This window comes from Bos indicus, chromosome 4 (genome assembly GCF_029378745.1).
Source record: "Bos indicus isolate NIAB-ARS_2022 breed Sahiwal x Tharparkar chromosome 4, NIAB-ARS_B.indTharparkar_mat_pri_1.0, whole genome shotgun sequence".
Classification (NCBI taxonomy): domain Eukaryota; kingdom Metazoa; phylum Chordata; class Mammalia; order Artiodactyla; family Bovidae; genus Bos; species Bos indicus.
In genome coordinates, this window is record NC_091763.1 from 46660240 (window position 1) to 46677274 (window position 17035).

Sequence of the window (17035 nt, forward strand, 5' to 3'; positions counted from 1 at the left end):
CATTCATCACTTAAAAGTTTTCCTTTTATTCTTCATTAAAAAAAAAAAAAAACAAACTTGGCCATGTCACCCATCTTGGAGGATCTTAAATTCCCTGAACAAGGACTGAACCCACACCCTCGGCAGTAGTCTTAACCACAGGACCTCCAGGGAATTTCCCAAAGTTTTCCTTTTAGTCTTTAAAAATATATATTAGATTGGATTACAAATACAAGCGAGCAAGAATGGATTGTTAAGCAATTTTTAAGTCCACTCCGATTCCTATCTCCCAAGCACACCCAGAAAACTATAACTAAAGCTCTACCTGCACCATTTATTAGGAAAGCTTCAAAAGAAACAATTCTGAAACTATCCTTCTCAGCTATCTGGGGCGAACTGTTGGCCAGGATAAAGATGACTCCCTTTTCCTTGCTGAGCACAAGACAGGTTCAATTTGAACAGTGAATCAAAAGTTCAGAACTCTCTCATAGACAAAAGCCTGGAAGAATTTTCAGCAAACTATTTTCTAGCAAAAAATATTAAGTATCATTTTTTTCACTGACCCTAGTTTCTTAGCCCTCTGATGGTGATGTAACAAATTAAACAACATATTAAAAGGATAATACATCATGATCAAGTAGGGAGTATTCCAGGAATTAAAAGTTGTTTAATATTAAAAAATCAATAGATGTAATTCACCACAAATAACACACCAAAAGAGCAAAAACTATATATCAGATCAACAAGCACACAAAAAATACTTCACGATATTCAACATGCATTCCTGATGAAAATTCTCAACAAAGCAGGACAAAAAGAACATCTATGAAAAATCTACAGATAACATCAGTCCTAACTGTGAAAGAATGAATGCTTTAACTGTTAAAATCAGGAACAAGGTGAGTGAGATTACTCTCCCTACTTTTATTCTACACTGGCCTGGAAGCTCTGGTTAGCACACCTGGGCAAAATAAACGGAAAGGGAGATGTAAAACTATCTGTAACCTAAGAGGCCCTTATGGGGCCTTCCTGGGACAGACCCCTCCCCTATATCCTGTGCCACAACTCTTCTCTGAAGTACCCAGATAATAGTACCTCAAGCATATACCTAAGATTTTCAGATGCTAAAACCACCACCAAATGTCAGAAATTAACTACTTGATGATCAAGAGCAGGTAGCCCCCAGACTCATTGGTGCCTAAGGCGTGGTCACCATCAACCAACCACAGAACTGTGCGTGAGGAGATCACACACCCTGGGACAGCCTGGCCTTACCCTGCCTTTAAATATATGCTTTGCTGAAATCCCTCAGGGAATTCAGAGTTTTCTGAAGCACAAGGACCTGAAGTCTCCCTGCTCAGCCCTGCAATAAACCTTTCTCTACTTGAAACTCTGTTTCAGTCTGTTTGGTCTCACTGTTGTGTGGAGCACATGAACTTGCTTGTGTTCAGTAACATATCTCTATTCATAGACAACTTGAATGGCAATAGGAAAAGGTGAAGGAATCTACAAAAAGGTTACTAAAACTACTGAGTAAGAGAATAGGAGGATAGAAGCTCAAGATGTAACAACTGTATTTCTAGATATCAGCAATAAACAATGAGAAACTGAAATGTTAAAAATATAATGATACTTTGGACTACCCTGGTGGCTCGGTGGATAAGAATCCACCTGCCAATACAGGAGATATGTGTTCAATCCCTGGTCTGAGAAGACCCCACATACCACGAAGTAACTAAGCCCATGCACCTAGAGCCCTAGTTCCGCAATAAGAGAAGCTACCACAACGAGAAGGCTCTACTTGGCGCAACTAGAGAAAGCTGTGTGAATGAACGAAAACCCAGAGCAACCAAAAACTAAATAAATTTTAAAAAAAGATAAATCACAAAGACATAATCCTAATATATATAGATAGATAGATAGATAAATACTGAGGAATAAATCTAACCAAAGATGGGAAAGGGATCTCCCCTGGTGATCCAGTGGCTAGGACTCAGTGTTTTCATGTCTGTGGCCCAGTTGCAATCCCTGGTCAGAGAACTAAGATCCTATAAGCCACACGGTGTGGCCCAAACAATAAAAATTTTAAAAAATAAGAAAAGGATTAAAGCAGCATAATAACCAATGTAATAGCAAATGCTAATTGCCTTAAATTTAAAAAGGAAAAAAGCATAAACAAAGTCATTTCTTAAGACAATTAAACAGATGAAATGCAGGGATTCCCCAAATTATTCTTTAAAATTACTTTATGTTTGAGAATTTCCATAATAAAAAAGAATGCCATTTTTCAACCTGACTCTTGCTCATTCCAAATGTGTGGTGGTGTGAGGAGCTGTCTGGATGACCAGGCAATCCCAGAGCAGGTGGAGACAGGCTCCAACCACTGGGGCAGGGGAGACAGGCTCTGTCGCAGGCCTGGATAATGCATGTGGGTGGGACCCCAGATGCTCAGAAACAAACTCTAAAAAGCAGGTTAAAGGGGGAAATAAATGAAAAACCTGCTCAGGGCCCACTCTAGACTCTTGTTTATGATACCATCTAAGGCAAACAACACTGGGATGCTCTATCACCATTTCTACTGAACGTGTATGTGTGTTGGTAGTGGTGGGGGGTGGGGGGGTTGTTACACACACTAGTCCACAATCACCCAGGATGGAAGCATTAGTCAGGATTAGAATCAAGCTCTGCCAGATTCCAAACACTGTGCTCTTTCTATTATGATAAAGTATTCACCCGTCAGCTAAAATAGTCAGTTCACTCAGTTGTGTCCAACACTTTGTGACCCATGGACTTCAGCACACCAGGCTTCCCTGTCCATCACCAACGACCAGAGCTTGCTCAAACTCACGTCCATCATGTTGGTGATGCCATCCAACCATCTCATCCTCTGTCGTCCCCGTCTCCTCCTGCCTTCAATCTTTCCCAGCATCAGGGTCTTTTCCATTGAGTCAGTTCTTTACATCAGGTGACCAAAGTATTGGAGTTTCAGCTTCAACATCAGTCCTTCCAATGAATATTCAGGACTGATTTCCTTTAGAATGGACTGGTTGGATCTCCTTGCAGTCCAAGGGACTCTCAAGAGTCTTCTCCAACACCACAGTTCAAAAGCATCAATTCTTTGGTGCTCAGCTTTCTTTACGGTCCAACTCTCACATCCATACATGACTACTGGAAAAACCATAGCTTTGACTAGATGGACCTTTGTTGGTAAAGTAATGTCTCTGCCTTGTTAATATGCTGTCTAGGTTGGTCATAGCTTTTCTTCCAAGGAGTAAGTGTCTTTTAATTTCATGGCTGCAGACACCATCTGCAGTGATTTTGGAGCCCCCCAAAATTAAGTCTGTCACTGTTTCCATTGTTTACCCATCAATTTGCCATGAAGTGATGGGACTGGATATCATGATTTTAGTTTTCTGAATGTTGAGTTTTAAGCCAACATTTTCACTCTCCTTTTTCACTTTCATCAACAGACTCTTAAGTTCTTCTTCCTTTCTGCCATAAAGGTGGTGTCATCTGTATATCTGAGGTTATTGATATCTTGATTCCAGCTTGTGCTTCATCCAGCCCAGCATTTCACATGATGTACTCTGCATGTAAGTTAAATAAGCAGGGTGACAATATACAGCCTTGACGTACTTCTTTCTTGACTTGGAACCAGTCTATTGTTCCATGTCCAGTTCTAACTGTCACTTCTTGACCTGCATAGCTAAAATATGTACCCCTTTTCCTTATGATGATTTAAGTATGAATTAACTGTATGGAATTGTGAATGAATACAGAAAAACTCTTATATAAAATAGAAACTGGCATTTTAAGCAGAATGGATTTTCTCAATACAAGAAGTTGTAAATGGTTCATCAATGTTACATAAGTATCTATTGTAATTGACCTTAATAAACAAAATTTTTGAACCATTCTTTAGTAACCATGATTTTCAGGTTATAAAACAAATAAGAAAATAGATTACTGCTTTAAAATCATATCATACACAAACTTCTTAATGTTTGACAGTCATATCATACATAACAGTTCTAAGAAATATGTTTGTAGGGTATATCAACTAAAAATTTGTTTAAATTAGGAAACACTATTTTCCTTAGTAATTTAAAGTAAAGTTGAGATTATATGAACCTCAGTAGAAACACTAATAATAATGCTGAATATAAAAAGGCAGGGACTCCCTGGCAGTTCAATGGTTAAGACTGTGCTTCCACTGAGGGGGCACAGTGTCTTATCCCTTGTCTGGGAATAAGACCCCGTGGCTCCTCATGCCACAAAGTGGCATGGACACACACACACACACACACACACACAAAGCAGGATGTGTAAATGTATAAAAAATAGCCCAAGAAATCTATCCCTAAATAAGCAATTATGAAGCCTATGACACAACTGCTAAACTCCCTTCTGACTGGGGGAGATTCAATAGGGAAAACTTATTTAAATACTCTTGAATGTAGATTAATCTGTTATTACATCAACTATTTCCTGTAACACTAATAAATGGGAGAGGGCTGTAGAGGGAAAACAAGAGCAGAGACAAATGTTCCAGAGACAAAGGATCCTTATTTATCTATGACCTTAAAAAGATAAATATGACAGATGGAGAAATAATTTTTGCAGTTGAGCTACGGTGATTGCAGTAAACAGAATAAGAGACCTTGAACATTTGAAATGTTAATACAAAGGCCAACAAATAATTTCAGGCCTTTGCCTCCTTATCAATTACTTGTACAGACTTGTGCCTAAATTCAGGGATGCTGACTTGGAACCACAGCAGTAGCATTTACTCATTAAGTGACACTGAGTAAATTATCTCTCTGGGTACTTGCCCCTACACCTCACTTTCTCAAAACCATATCTGGGCACATATTATGTGCTCCATAAGTGTTGACTACTGTTTCACCACTACCCAAACCCACTGTGACTAATGACACAGATTGTGAGTCAGAGGCCACGCTCTGTCTATGAGATCTAATCACTTGAATCTAAGAAGACTCTTGAAAGTGTGTTGTAGAAGACTCTTTAGAGTCCCTTGGACTGCAAGGAGATCAAAGCAGTCAATCCTAAAGGAAATCAATCCTGAATATTCATTGGAAGGACAGATGATGAAGCTGAAGCTCCAATACTTTGGCCATCTGATGCGAAGAGCTGACTCATTGGAAAAGACCCTGATGCTGGTAAAGACTGAGGGCAGGAGGAGAAGGGGATGACAAAGGATGGAATGGTTGGATGGCATCACTGATACGATGGATATGAATCTGAGCAAGTTCTGGGAGTTGGTGATGGACAGGGAAGCCTGGCGTGCTGAAGTCCATGGGGCTGCAAAGAGTCACACACGACTGAACTGAACTGAGGCCAGCGTTAAGAGTACTGTCTATAGCACTTAAGATGGTACAACTAACTGACCCAAAGTGAAAAAGGAAGGAAAAGAAACTAACTCATCTTTTCTCTTTTTATTGAAGTATAACTGATCTACAACATTATGTTAGTTCAAGGCGCAGAACACAATGATTTGATATTTCTACATAAAACAAAATGGCCACATGACAGTTAACTCACCTTTTTATTAATGACTTATCCAAAGATTGAAATATTCTTATAAGAGAATCAAGACATTCAGCAGTCAAGTTTAATGTCACCTCCCAAGAGATAAGGCTGTGGCTTCTCTGCTAGGCACCCTGGGTGCCCTCCCCACCCCCGCCAAACTGGCTACTTTGCTGCGACCAGCCCTGTGAGGCCTCCCAACAACCACCTGAGCAGGCAAGAGCAGGGAAACGAAGCAGATCCTTTGGGACTGTCAAACTTTCAGCTGACAGTAGCCCCAGCTCATGATTTGACTGCAACGTCATGAGAGAACCAGATCCACATCAACAAAATTTTGGCATATTTTTTGAAGTGACACACTGATGGTCTTTGTGAAGAGCCATGAGAGCAGTTGTACAATTCCAGACTTTTATTATTTGTGAAAAGCAATTTAACAAGACAGGATATCCTTAAAGATATAATTTTCTCTTAGACTAGATGGGAGAAAAATGAACTAATAATCTAAATGTAAAATTGTATCATATAAAAACACTACCAAGAGAATGGCATATATGAAAAATTATATTTGTCACACTGCAAAATCAAAATGTGTAGTAGTAAGTAAGTAAATAAGTAAGTAAGTAAGTAAATCTTTCTTACGAACTAGTAAGAAAGATATTGAGCTATGAAAATGTCCATAAGATGCTGAACATAACGATCAGGGGATCTACAAACATTTCAGGGGCAGAAGTGCACTAACAGCTCCATATGTTTGCAAAATTAGAATCTGCTTCTAAACAGCATAAAATAAAAATAAGGATTCCTTCTGCTTTTATGATCAATAATCTAGATTTCTTCTCCTTTTAGTACTGTAACTTTAGAGCAGTAAGTAAATGTTTAAAAAAATACACCTAAAATTGACAGAAAAGAGCTTCAAAGAAAACAGAGCTCACAGTGGAAATGCAATTCACATCATGGGGGTCAGGCCAGAATCTCAAAGCCCAATCTCTACATTCTATAGTCTAGAGCAGTCCTGAATCATTTCTAAATCCAGTGAAAAAGGCTTTAGAGAAAAGCATTTTAAATACACCCTGGTGGGCAGGTGGGGTGGGTGGGTTATTGGCAGGAGTTCTTAAAATGCACAGGAGTTACCATCAGATCAGATTGCTAGTGGCCGTTTTCAAGTGGTCCAGTCTACAGATTTACTTGACTCTCTAATTTGAGTTACGGACTTTTTTTCTCAAACATACACATACAACTAAGTGTTCAATTTCACTGAAGGTATTCTGAGTATATAAATACTCTACAAATCTTAGAATTTACAATTAAAGATAGTTAATGGACACACTTCGTATCCATTGCCAATACTTTCTATTGTTTAAGTACACAGTGCCAGTCACAGCCATTTGTCTTATCAATGTATCTTTGACAGAGGAATCAACCATTGCTCCAATAAAGGTATTATAAAATTTACTTGCACTGACCTCTTGCCCAAATGTTGCTGTACAAAAGCTTGATAATAATCTGACTTTTAACCCCTGATGAGTCTACCTGCCTAAAAAAATTTATCACTACATCAAACAAGCTAAGGCTGCAATGTTCACCGGGTTTTACAATGATTTTCATAGCTTTAATGTCTTCCTTCTTATTCTTAGCCTTATCTTTACTTGCTTGGTAGGCAGAGGAAGAGTAAACAGACATTATTTGAGATCTTAACAGGGGGTTTCCTCCACAGTAAACATGAGCCTTAGTACATGAACTTGGACACTTCATGTGAACTCAAAGACTTGGGGCTCATTTCTCAGTTCTTAATTATGTTCTGGATAAGCAAAAATAAAATATATTGAATTATGAACTGGGGAGACAAAGGATCTTGCAATGAGAACTGGATAAAAGTAGAGTTTAGAAATCAGAAGATACCTGAGAAATATTGAGATTTCTTTCACAACTAAAAACAAAATAAAACATTCTTTTAGGAACAAAAATATTTTTAAAATAAAAGAACTGACAACACTTACCTGTCCACATAAAAGCAAAGGACATAATTATACACTCAGACATCAAAATACAGCTGAAAGACTAAGTTCCTTCAATAAGTTAAGACCTATTGTTATTTCATACTTCTACCGTTCATGAATGAGCAGGTTTAATCACAGCACACAGCAACATCTAACTCATCCACACAACTACAGGCATGTTCCCAGGTGTACGTCATACCTCTTGTAAACAATGAAGAATAATTCATTGTGAATTATCCAAATTCTTATTATTTCTAAAGGAATTTAAAAAACAGGAAAAGAACATGGGTCTTATAGATGAGTGACTACAAATGCAGTAAGTAAAAGTGCTTTGACATATAAATGAAAAACAGAACTGCTTTCCAAGCCTCATTCTAAAGCCCCACCTAGTTTTACAATTCAAGAGTAATTATCATTTTCCAGTTTAATCATCATCAGAAAACCTAACTCATGTACCAGCTTGTGCGTATTCCTACGGTAAGTACCCAACATAGCAAGTTAGATACAGTCAGTGGGCTTTAGATCTTATAATCTGCACCAGACAAAAAGCCTATTAGATGAATTTATGTCTTAGGAAAAATGGTTAAGTAATTATATCAAAATATAGCTGTACATAATGTAAAGTGCACAACATCCTTTTACTAATTTCGTATGGCATTCTTCTGGCAGACTGTACTCTCCGAAGAAGGTCACAACAGCATCTCTCAAACCACTGGCTCTTATGGAACCTTGAAGTTCTACTACAAGAAATAGACTCTTATTCTCCTTGTAGATCTGGATGGGCTTTTGATGTGCTTTTAACCAATAGAATATAATGGAAATGGACGTGCAATTTTTGAGGCTAAGTCATAAAGCAACACACACCTTCCATTCTGAAAAGGAGACATTTCCTTTTGAAACTGAGATACCAGATAAGATGACAGACCACCCCAAAGCCGCCATGCTATAAGGAAGCCAAGCCACGTGGAAAAAATGCAGAGAGGCACACCCATCAGCAGTCTTGGTCTTGCAATACTTGCAAATAATGGGTTTTCAGATGATTCTAGTCTCCAGCCTTGAGAATGTGTCAATTGAGGCCCCATATTTCATGAAGCAGAGACAAACCTCTTTCAGCTTTGCCCTTTCTAAATTCCTGATCCATAAACTTATAAGTAAAATTAAAAGCTGGCCCAGTGTGCCAAGTTTTGGAGCAATGCATTACACAACACGTTATGCTGTCCTTACTCTCCTAAACCCAAAAGCCATATGAAACCTCCTCCACTGTTCAGCAAGAAAGATGTGCCTTCAATCTTTCCAAGATTAACCCACCACATCCAAAAATCACTCATTTCATTCTGTGCTTCTCGGCTCTTCAAGAATCTCAAATATCTTTTTATTTCCTCAAATATCTTCTCTTCTGCCTAGAAACTTGCTCAGGTACCCTTTCTGAGGTATACTTTCTCCTGCCCATATCTGACCTCAACCCCTACAAGCAACAGTCCTCTCTCTCAATTTAACTGCTAAATTTCACCAAAGAATCTGTTATGCTCGCTCTAGTGCGTCCTTACCTTGACCTATCATTGGGCCCAACTAATGGTTCCCTATGGACCCCAGCCCAAGTAATTCATTGACTCTTAGCCTTCATCTTCCTGAAACTGTGGCTTAACTGAATACTGCTATTATTAAATCCTTCCTTCTTGAAAATACTCTTTTATGCCTCAGTATTGGAAAGAACACCACCATCTTACTGTGCTGGCAATACAGGAAAAATTACTATTTCCCTAGGGAAGAATTTTGGTAGCCTGATGAGATAGGTCACAGTGAATATGGACGGTATAGTAAACAGAGCTAAGTAGGCTGCTGACAGGATCAACACAAGGAAAATAGGTGAAATTATTTTACTTAGCATAATAGGACAAAAAAGAGTATAGTCAAGATGCTAAGAAATTATAATCAAAGAACTAAAACTTCTTTAAAAAAAACCAAATACAAGGTCACATAACACAAAAAGAAGAAAAGCAAGTTTTTAGAAGTTCAATGGTCAAAAATAATATGAAGGACACAATATTTTAAAAATAATAAATACAAATGGACTGTCTTATGAATAATCAAATGAGTAAAATAAAAACAAAGAGATTACTGGAGATATCATTTAAAGACAATAGTGCTAAGTGGAGGCACACTGATGTACATCTGGTTCAGTTCAGTTCAGTCGCATCCAACTCTTTGAGACCCCATGAATCACAGCATGCCAGGCCTCCCTGTCCATCACCAACTCCCAGAGTTCACTCAGACTCACGTCCATCCAGTGATGCCATCCAGCCATCTCATCCTCTGTCGTCCCCTTCCCCTCCTGCCCCTAATCCCTCCCAGCATGAGTCAACTCTTCGCATGAGGTGGCCAAAGTACTAGAGTTTCAGTTTTAGCATCATTCCTTCCAAAGAAATCCCAGGCTGATCTCCTTCAGAATGGACTGGTTGGATCTCCTTGCAGTCCAAGGGACTCTCAAGAGTCTTCTCCAACACCACAGTTCAAAAGCATCAATTCTTCGGCGCTCAGCCTTCTTTACAGTCCAACTCTCACATCCATACATGACCACTGGAAAAACCATAGCCTTGACTAGACGGACCTTTGTTGGCAAAGTAAGGTCTCTGCTTTTCAATATGCTATCTAGGTTGGTCATAACTTTCCTTCCAAGGAGTAAGCGTCTTTTAATTTCATGGCTGCAGTCACCATCTGCAGTGATTTTGGAGCCCCAAAAAATAAAGTCTGACACTGTTTCCACATCTATTTCCCATGAAGTGATGGGACCAGATGCCATGATCTTCGTTTTCTGAATGTTGAAAGTTCAACATTTAAGCCAACTTTTTCACTCCTCTTCACTTCCATCAAGAGGCTTTTTAGTTCCTCTTCACTTTCTGCTATAAGGGTGGTGTCATCTGCATATCTGAGGTTATTGATATTTCTCCCAGCAATCTTGATTCCAGCTTGTGCTTCTTCCAGCCCAGCATTTCTCATGATGTACTCTGCATAGAAGTTAAATAAGCAGGGTGACAATATACAGCCTTGACGTACTCCTTTTCCTATTTGGAACCAGTCTGTGGTTCCATGTCCAGTTCTAACTGTTGCTTCCTGACCTGCATATAGGTTTCTCAAGAGGCAGATCAGGTGGTCTGGTATTCCCATCTCTTTCAGAATTTTCCACAGTTTATTGTGATCCACACAGCCAAAGGCTTTGGCATAGTCAATAAAGCAGAAATAGATGTTTTTCTGGAACTCTCTTGCTTTTTCCATGATCCAGCGGATGTTGGCAATTTGATCTCTGGTTCCTCTGCCTTTTCTAAAACCAGCTTGAACATCTGAAAGTTCACGGTTCATGTACTGCTGAAGCCTGGCTTGCAGAATTTTGAACATTAGTTTACTAGCGTGTGAGATGAGTGCAATTGTGCAGTAGTTTGAGCATTCTTTGGCATTCCCTTTCTTTGGGATTGGAATGAAAACAGACCTTTTCCAGTCCTGTGGCCACTGCTGAGTTTTCCAAATTTGCTGGCATAGTGAGTGCAGCACTTTCACAGCATCATCTTCCAGTATTTGAAATAGCTCAACTGGAATGCCATCACCTCCACTAGCTTTGTTTGTAGTGATGCTTTCTAAGGCCCACTTGACTTCACATTCCAGGATGTCTGGCTCTAGGTCAGTGATCACACTATCGTGATTATCTGGGTCATGAACATCTTTTTTGACTAGTTCTTCTGTGTATTCTTGCCACCTCTTCTTAATATCTTCTGCTTCTGTTAGGTCCATACCATTTCTGTCCTTTATCGAGCCCATCTTTGCATGAAATGTTCCCTTGGTATCTCTAATTTTCTTGAAGAGATCCCTAGTCTTTCCCATTCTGTTGTTTTTCTCTATTTCTTTGCATTGATTGCTGAGGAAGGCTTTCTTATCTCTTCTTGTTATTCTTTGGAACTCTGCATTCAAATGCTTATATCTTTCCTTTTCTCCTTTGCTTTTCGCTTCTCTTCTTTTCACAGCTGTTTGTAAGGTCTCCTCAGACAGCCATTTTGCTTTTTTGCATTTCTTTTCCATGGGAATGGTCTTGATCCCTGTCTCCTGAACAATATTAGGAACCTCCGTCCATAGTTCATCAGGCACTCTATCTATCAGATCTAGTCCCTTAAATCTATTTCTGACTTCCACTGTATAATCTTAAGGGATTTGATTTAGGTCATACCTGAATGGTCTAGTGGTTTTCCCTACTTTCTGGCAATAAGGAGTTCATGATCTGAGCCACAGTCAGCTCCTGGTCTTGTTTTTGTTGACTGTATAGAGCTTCTCCATCAGAATACATCCTGTGAAATGTCAGACTGGATGAATCACAAGCTGGAATCAAAACTGCTGGGAGAATTATCAACCGCCTAAGATATGCAGAAGATACCATTCTAATGGCAGAAAGCAAAGAGGAACTAAGGAGCCTCTAGATAAAGGTGAAAGATAGTGAAAAAGCTGGCTTACAACTTAACATTCAAAAAAGATCATAGCATCCAGTCCCTCCATGGGGAGATAGTGGAAACAGTGACAGATTTTCTTTTCTGGGGCTCCAAGATCACTGCAGACAGTGACTGCAGCCATGAAATTAAAAGACACTTGGTCCTCAGAAGGAAAGCTATGCCAAACCTAGACAGCATATTAAAAATCAGAGACATCACATTGCCAACAAAGGTCCAGCTAGTCAAAGCTATGGTTTTTCCAGTAGTCATGTATGGATGTGAGGGTTGGACTATAAAGAAGGCTGAGCACCAAGAATTGATGCTTTTGAATTGTGGTGCTGGAGAAGACTCTTGAGAGTCCCTTGGACTGCAAGGAAATCGAACCAGTCAATCCTAAAAGAAATCAACCCTGAATATTCGCTGGAAGTACTCATAATGAAGTTTCAATACTTTGGCCACCTGATGTGAAGAGATGGCTCATTGGAAAAGACCTTGATGTTGGGAAAGACTGAGGGCAGGAGAAGTGGGTGACAGAGTTTTAGATGGCTGGATACTATCACCATCAATGGACCTGAGTTTCAGCAAACTCCAAGAGATAGTGAAGGACAGGGAAGCCTGGTGTGCTGCAGCCCATGGGGTCGCAAAGAGTTGGACATGACTTAGCAACTAAATAACAACAACAGAAACACAGTCCCTTTTTATCCTAGTTTCAGATGGAAAACAAAAGAGAAAATATAGACAACAATGACGTATTATAAACTTCAGTACTGCTAAGAGACAAGATCTTAACCGTTCCTATCACAAAAAGAAGTAAAATGATAATTATGTGATATGACAGAGGTGTTAGTCGCTCAGTCATGTCTCTTTGCAACGCCATAGACTGTAGCCCTCCAGGCTCCTCTGTCCGTGGACTTTCCCAGCCAAGAATACTGGAGTGGGTTGCCATTCCCTTCTCCAGGGGATCTTCCCAACCCAGGGATCGAACCTGGGTCTCCCACGTTGCAGCCAAATTCTTTACCATCTGAGCCACCAGGGAAGTTCATGACAGAGGAATAGTAGTAATCATTTTGCAATATGTAAACCTATCAAATAAACACCTTATCCTACACAATGTACACCTTAAAACTTACACAACATATCAATTATATCTCAGTAAAAATAAATTTTAAGAAAGAGAAAAACTTGCCCCCTTACCAGGTTCTGTTTGTAAACATATTTAGAATTATACCTTAGATACCACATAAGAATCAAACATGTGGGTCCACCTAGGAAATCATTGAACAGCTCCTAAAGAGTCAAACTAGGAGAAATGATTGGTAAGAATGCTTCAGTTTGAAGCTGCACAAAGGAAGGGATTTTGTGCTCCACTGAGCCCATAAAGGGGTGGGGGAGGACGGGACACAGAAGGAGTAGAAGTGAAGCCATCTCATGGACTATGGGCCCTTTCTGAACCAGCCTGCAGGCTGCTGGAGAGCTGGGCTGTGGGACGGCTGAGCTGCGGGATAGCTGCAGGACCCACGAAGGGCAGGTGCAGGGGCACAGGCATGCGGGCATCCAGGCTGGGCACTCTCACTGCCTGCCCCACACAGTCCTGTTCTGGTACTGAGTACACAGACCATAGCACCTCACAGAGGGTGCTGGCAGCACCACAGGAACCAGGAGTGGCAAATATTGCAACAAACCACGTGCTAACTCCTCTTCTGGGACAAATGGATCCAGAGGGGCAGACCATGCAGTGGGCCGACACATGGGAACAAGGGCCACTGACATGTACAAAATGCAAGCGAGCCCTCATCTATATCCAAGAATGAAATTTTCATTGAGATTAACAGCTGTACCTTCAGAGCTCCCCAATCTGCCCCACGTCGAGGGGAACAGAACCCTTTAGTTGCTCTCCTGCCTGCCTGACTGCTCTGTTCTCCCACTTGTTCTTTCTCCTCTTGGCCCCACAGAATCTCTCAAAGGCTTCTCTCTGAACAGCTTATCTACATCTTTTTTATTCATTTAATACTCCTTATACCATTTGTTTCCCTATGAAATCTATAATATTTGTGTAAGGTTCAGAATCATTCACAAGAGCACCCTCACGCCTGACAGAACGTGCAGGGTCGAGGGGTCCCCAAAATCACCCTCACTACTGGCACCAGGTGCAGCTTTGGAGGGTCCCAACACCATGCTCAGTTCCAGGAATTAGCAGTATGTGGCAAGAACTCACCAAAGACACTAAGGGCAGTTATACTTGTGGTTACAATTTATTACAGCAGAGGGGTTACAAATCAATGTCAGTCGAGGAAAGAGACACCGAGGGCAGAATCAAGGAGGGTCTCAAATTCAGAGCTTCTAAGCGTCCTCTCCCAATACGCAGTGTCGGTGTTAATGACACACGACAATGTACACCTAGTATTGCCAACCAGAGAATGTCACCCAAGTCTTAGGGTCTGGAATTTTCATTAGGGATCTGCTATGCAGACATTATGGAAACTGTTGGACATTGCTGCCCTCTATGTCCAATAGTTTATCAATGATAAAGATGCTATCTCTGTAATGCTCTGCTTTTATCTTCTATTTTATATACCTTTTCTCTCTCTCCAAATCAAGTAATTTAAGATTTTAAATTAATCATCCTTAAGTATATACAGCACTTTCCTGGTCAAAATCTGCAATGGTTCCTCACTGCTAAGTTTTTTTTCTGCAAACATTTTTTTTTCTACCTACAAAGAAATATACGCTCAATGCAGAAAACAAATAAAAGACAAAGAAGCTAGAGAGAGAAATCCTACAATCTAGATATACAATTTCCTAATATTTGACAAATGTATATGCCCTAATTAATACAAAGAACAGTTCTCTAAAATTTCAGAAAGTTTTCTGATATAGTCTCCAATTTACGGTCTTTGTCAACTACATACATTGCAATTATTTTCTCCTAATCCGAAGCTGGTAGTTTCATTTTTTATGAAATCCAATTTCTAATTGTTTTAACCTTAACACTTCCTGCATTCTCTCTACAAAATCTCCCCCTACTTCAAGGTTGTGAAGACATCTACTGTTTTCCTTTGTAAGCCTTATGCTTTTCATTTTACTTTTAAATTCATGGGATTCATCATAACCTAATAAAGAGATGTATTTTTTTAAAGTCGACACATTTACTGTAAGATCAGAAACAAGATAAGGATGTCCAGTCCTACCGCTTTTATTCAATTTTGTGTGTGGAGCAATGAAGCAAAGAAAGAAACATAATGAATGCTAAGGAAAAGAAAACTATCTGTGTTGAAATGATAAATGACTGTGCAGAAAATACAAAAAATCTGCACATAGAACGCCAATAGAATTAGCAAACAAATTCAGCAGTTACAGGACACATGGTCAATGACTCAATTACATTTTACACACCATCAAAAAACAACTTCTAATAACAACAGCATTCAAAAAAAGAGAGAGAAAACCCAAAATTAAATATGCACAAGACCTCCACGTTGAAAACTTAGGGGGAAAAAAAAAAAATCGCTGAAATTAAAGACATAAATAAACATGTTGCCAAGACTATGGCCCCAGAATCATATCCCAGTCCCTCCTCCAAATAGAAACCAATTACTCTTCTTTTTTCCTTTTTAAAAATATTTTTCTAGAAATCAATTACTCTTATCTAAGTTTCAGGGAGAAGCAGCAAAGAGGAAAGAAAAAAAAAAAAAGAACTGGTGAGAACCAACAAGCCTCAAGAGGATGGAAGGTGTGGCTTCCAGGAGACCATAGGCCTCATTATACACTCACTGTAATACATTAGCATGCTAAATAACACAACCCTCGGGGCCTTGACAGTTGGTGATTGCCATGATAACCAGAAAAGTGATTTAAACTGCCAAGAGGGCACAACTCAGGCACTTTCTGCCTCTCAGTCTGCCCGTGTGTCTATTCACACATACTGTACTCTTTTCCTCCTAAGAAATACTTTACTTGCCTCACTACTTTCCATCTTTGTGGAAATTCTTCCAAGTAAAGCTGAAAAGCCAGAGCCCTTGTCACTCACCATTAATCCAGTCTAGGATTTGATGTGTTCAACACTGCGACCCAGTCTCAGTCTCTGACTGGGAACCCAAGCCGCTGCAGGCACAGGCCACACAAGATCAAAAGTGTCTTCCTGAGTCTTTTGGCCCTTTTCAGCTCAAAATAAACCACACGCCAAAAAAGACTTTAGGGGTGGTAAGTTATGCTCTTCTGCAATAGATAAGAAGATTCAATGCTATTAAAGAAAGACATCTAAATTAACTGTATAAGCTGAGGCTGAAATTATACATAAATGCAAAGGAACTAGTTAAGTCAAAACCTATTCTGGAAAAGAAGCACAAAGTTGGAGGGCATCCACTACCCAGTTCAAGACTTACTATATAAAGCTACACAAATCAAGGCAGCACAGAGTAGGAGCATGAACAGACCAAAAGTGGAATGGAACAGAAAAGAGTCCATAAATAGACCCTAATACATATGGTAAACTTATTTACAAAGGCACCAGGCAATTCCATAGGGAGAAAGAAAAGTGTTTTTTCAACAGACGGTACTACAACAACTAGACATAAAAGTATAGAAAGAAGCCTCCACACTAACCTCATACCTACTGCTGACATTTTGGTATAGCTATTTCATCCTTAAACACATTTTTAAGAGAGGTGATCACACTACAAGAGTTCTTTTTTTTGGTCCAGCAGCTTGTGGGATCTCATTTCCTGACCAGGGATTAACCTGCACCCTCGGCACTGAAAACACCAGAGAAATGCCCACCCTCAACAACAAAGTTCAATTATTCTTAACTGGAAAGGCCCCCTTTTCATTTTCTATGAAGTCTTTTCTTTTACCTCTAATCAAATACAACCTCATTCCTTTAAAATCCTCACAAATTTTCCTTTTTCCTCCTCTTATAATTAACCACACAAAAAAATACAAAGAAAGGCACTTCAGTAGTTTCTTAGTCTGGTCCATTCAATCACTCCATATTCAGCAGACCACAGATTGTTTTCCCTCTGTATTATTCATGGAACGGGAACCTAG

At 39.6% G+C, this 17035-nt stretch overlaps 1 protein-coding gene across 16 annotated transcripts in view; it reads right to left on the bottom strand.

Moving 5' to 3' along the window:
• The window catches only part of SRPK2 (SRSF protein kinase 2), a 249317-nt gene that overhangs the window by 53409 nt on the left and 178873 nt on the right, over window positions 1-17035 (bottom strand). The gene's annotated exons all lie outside the window — the stretch shown is intronic.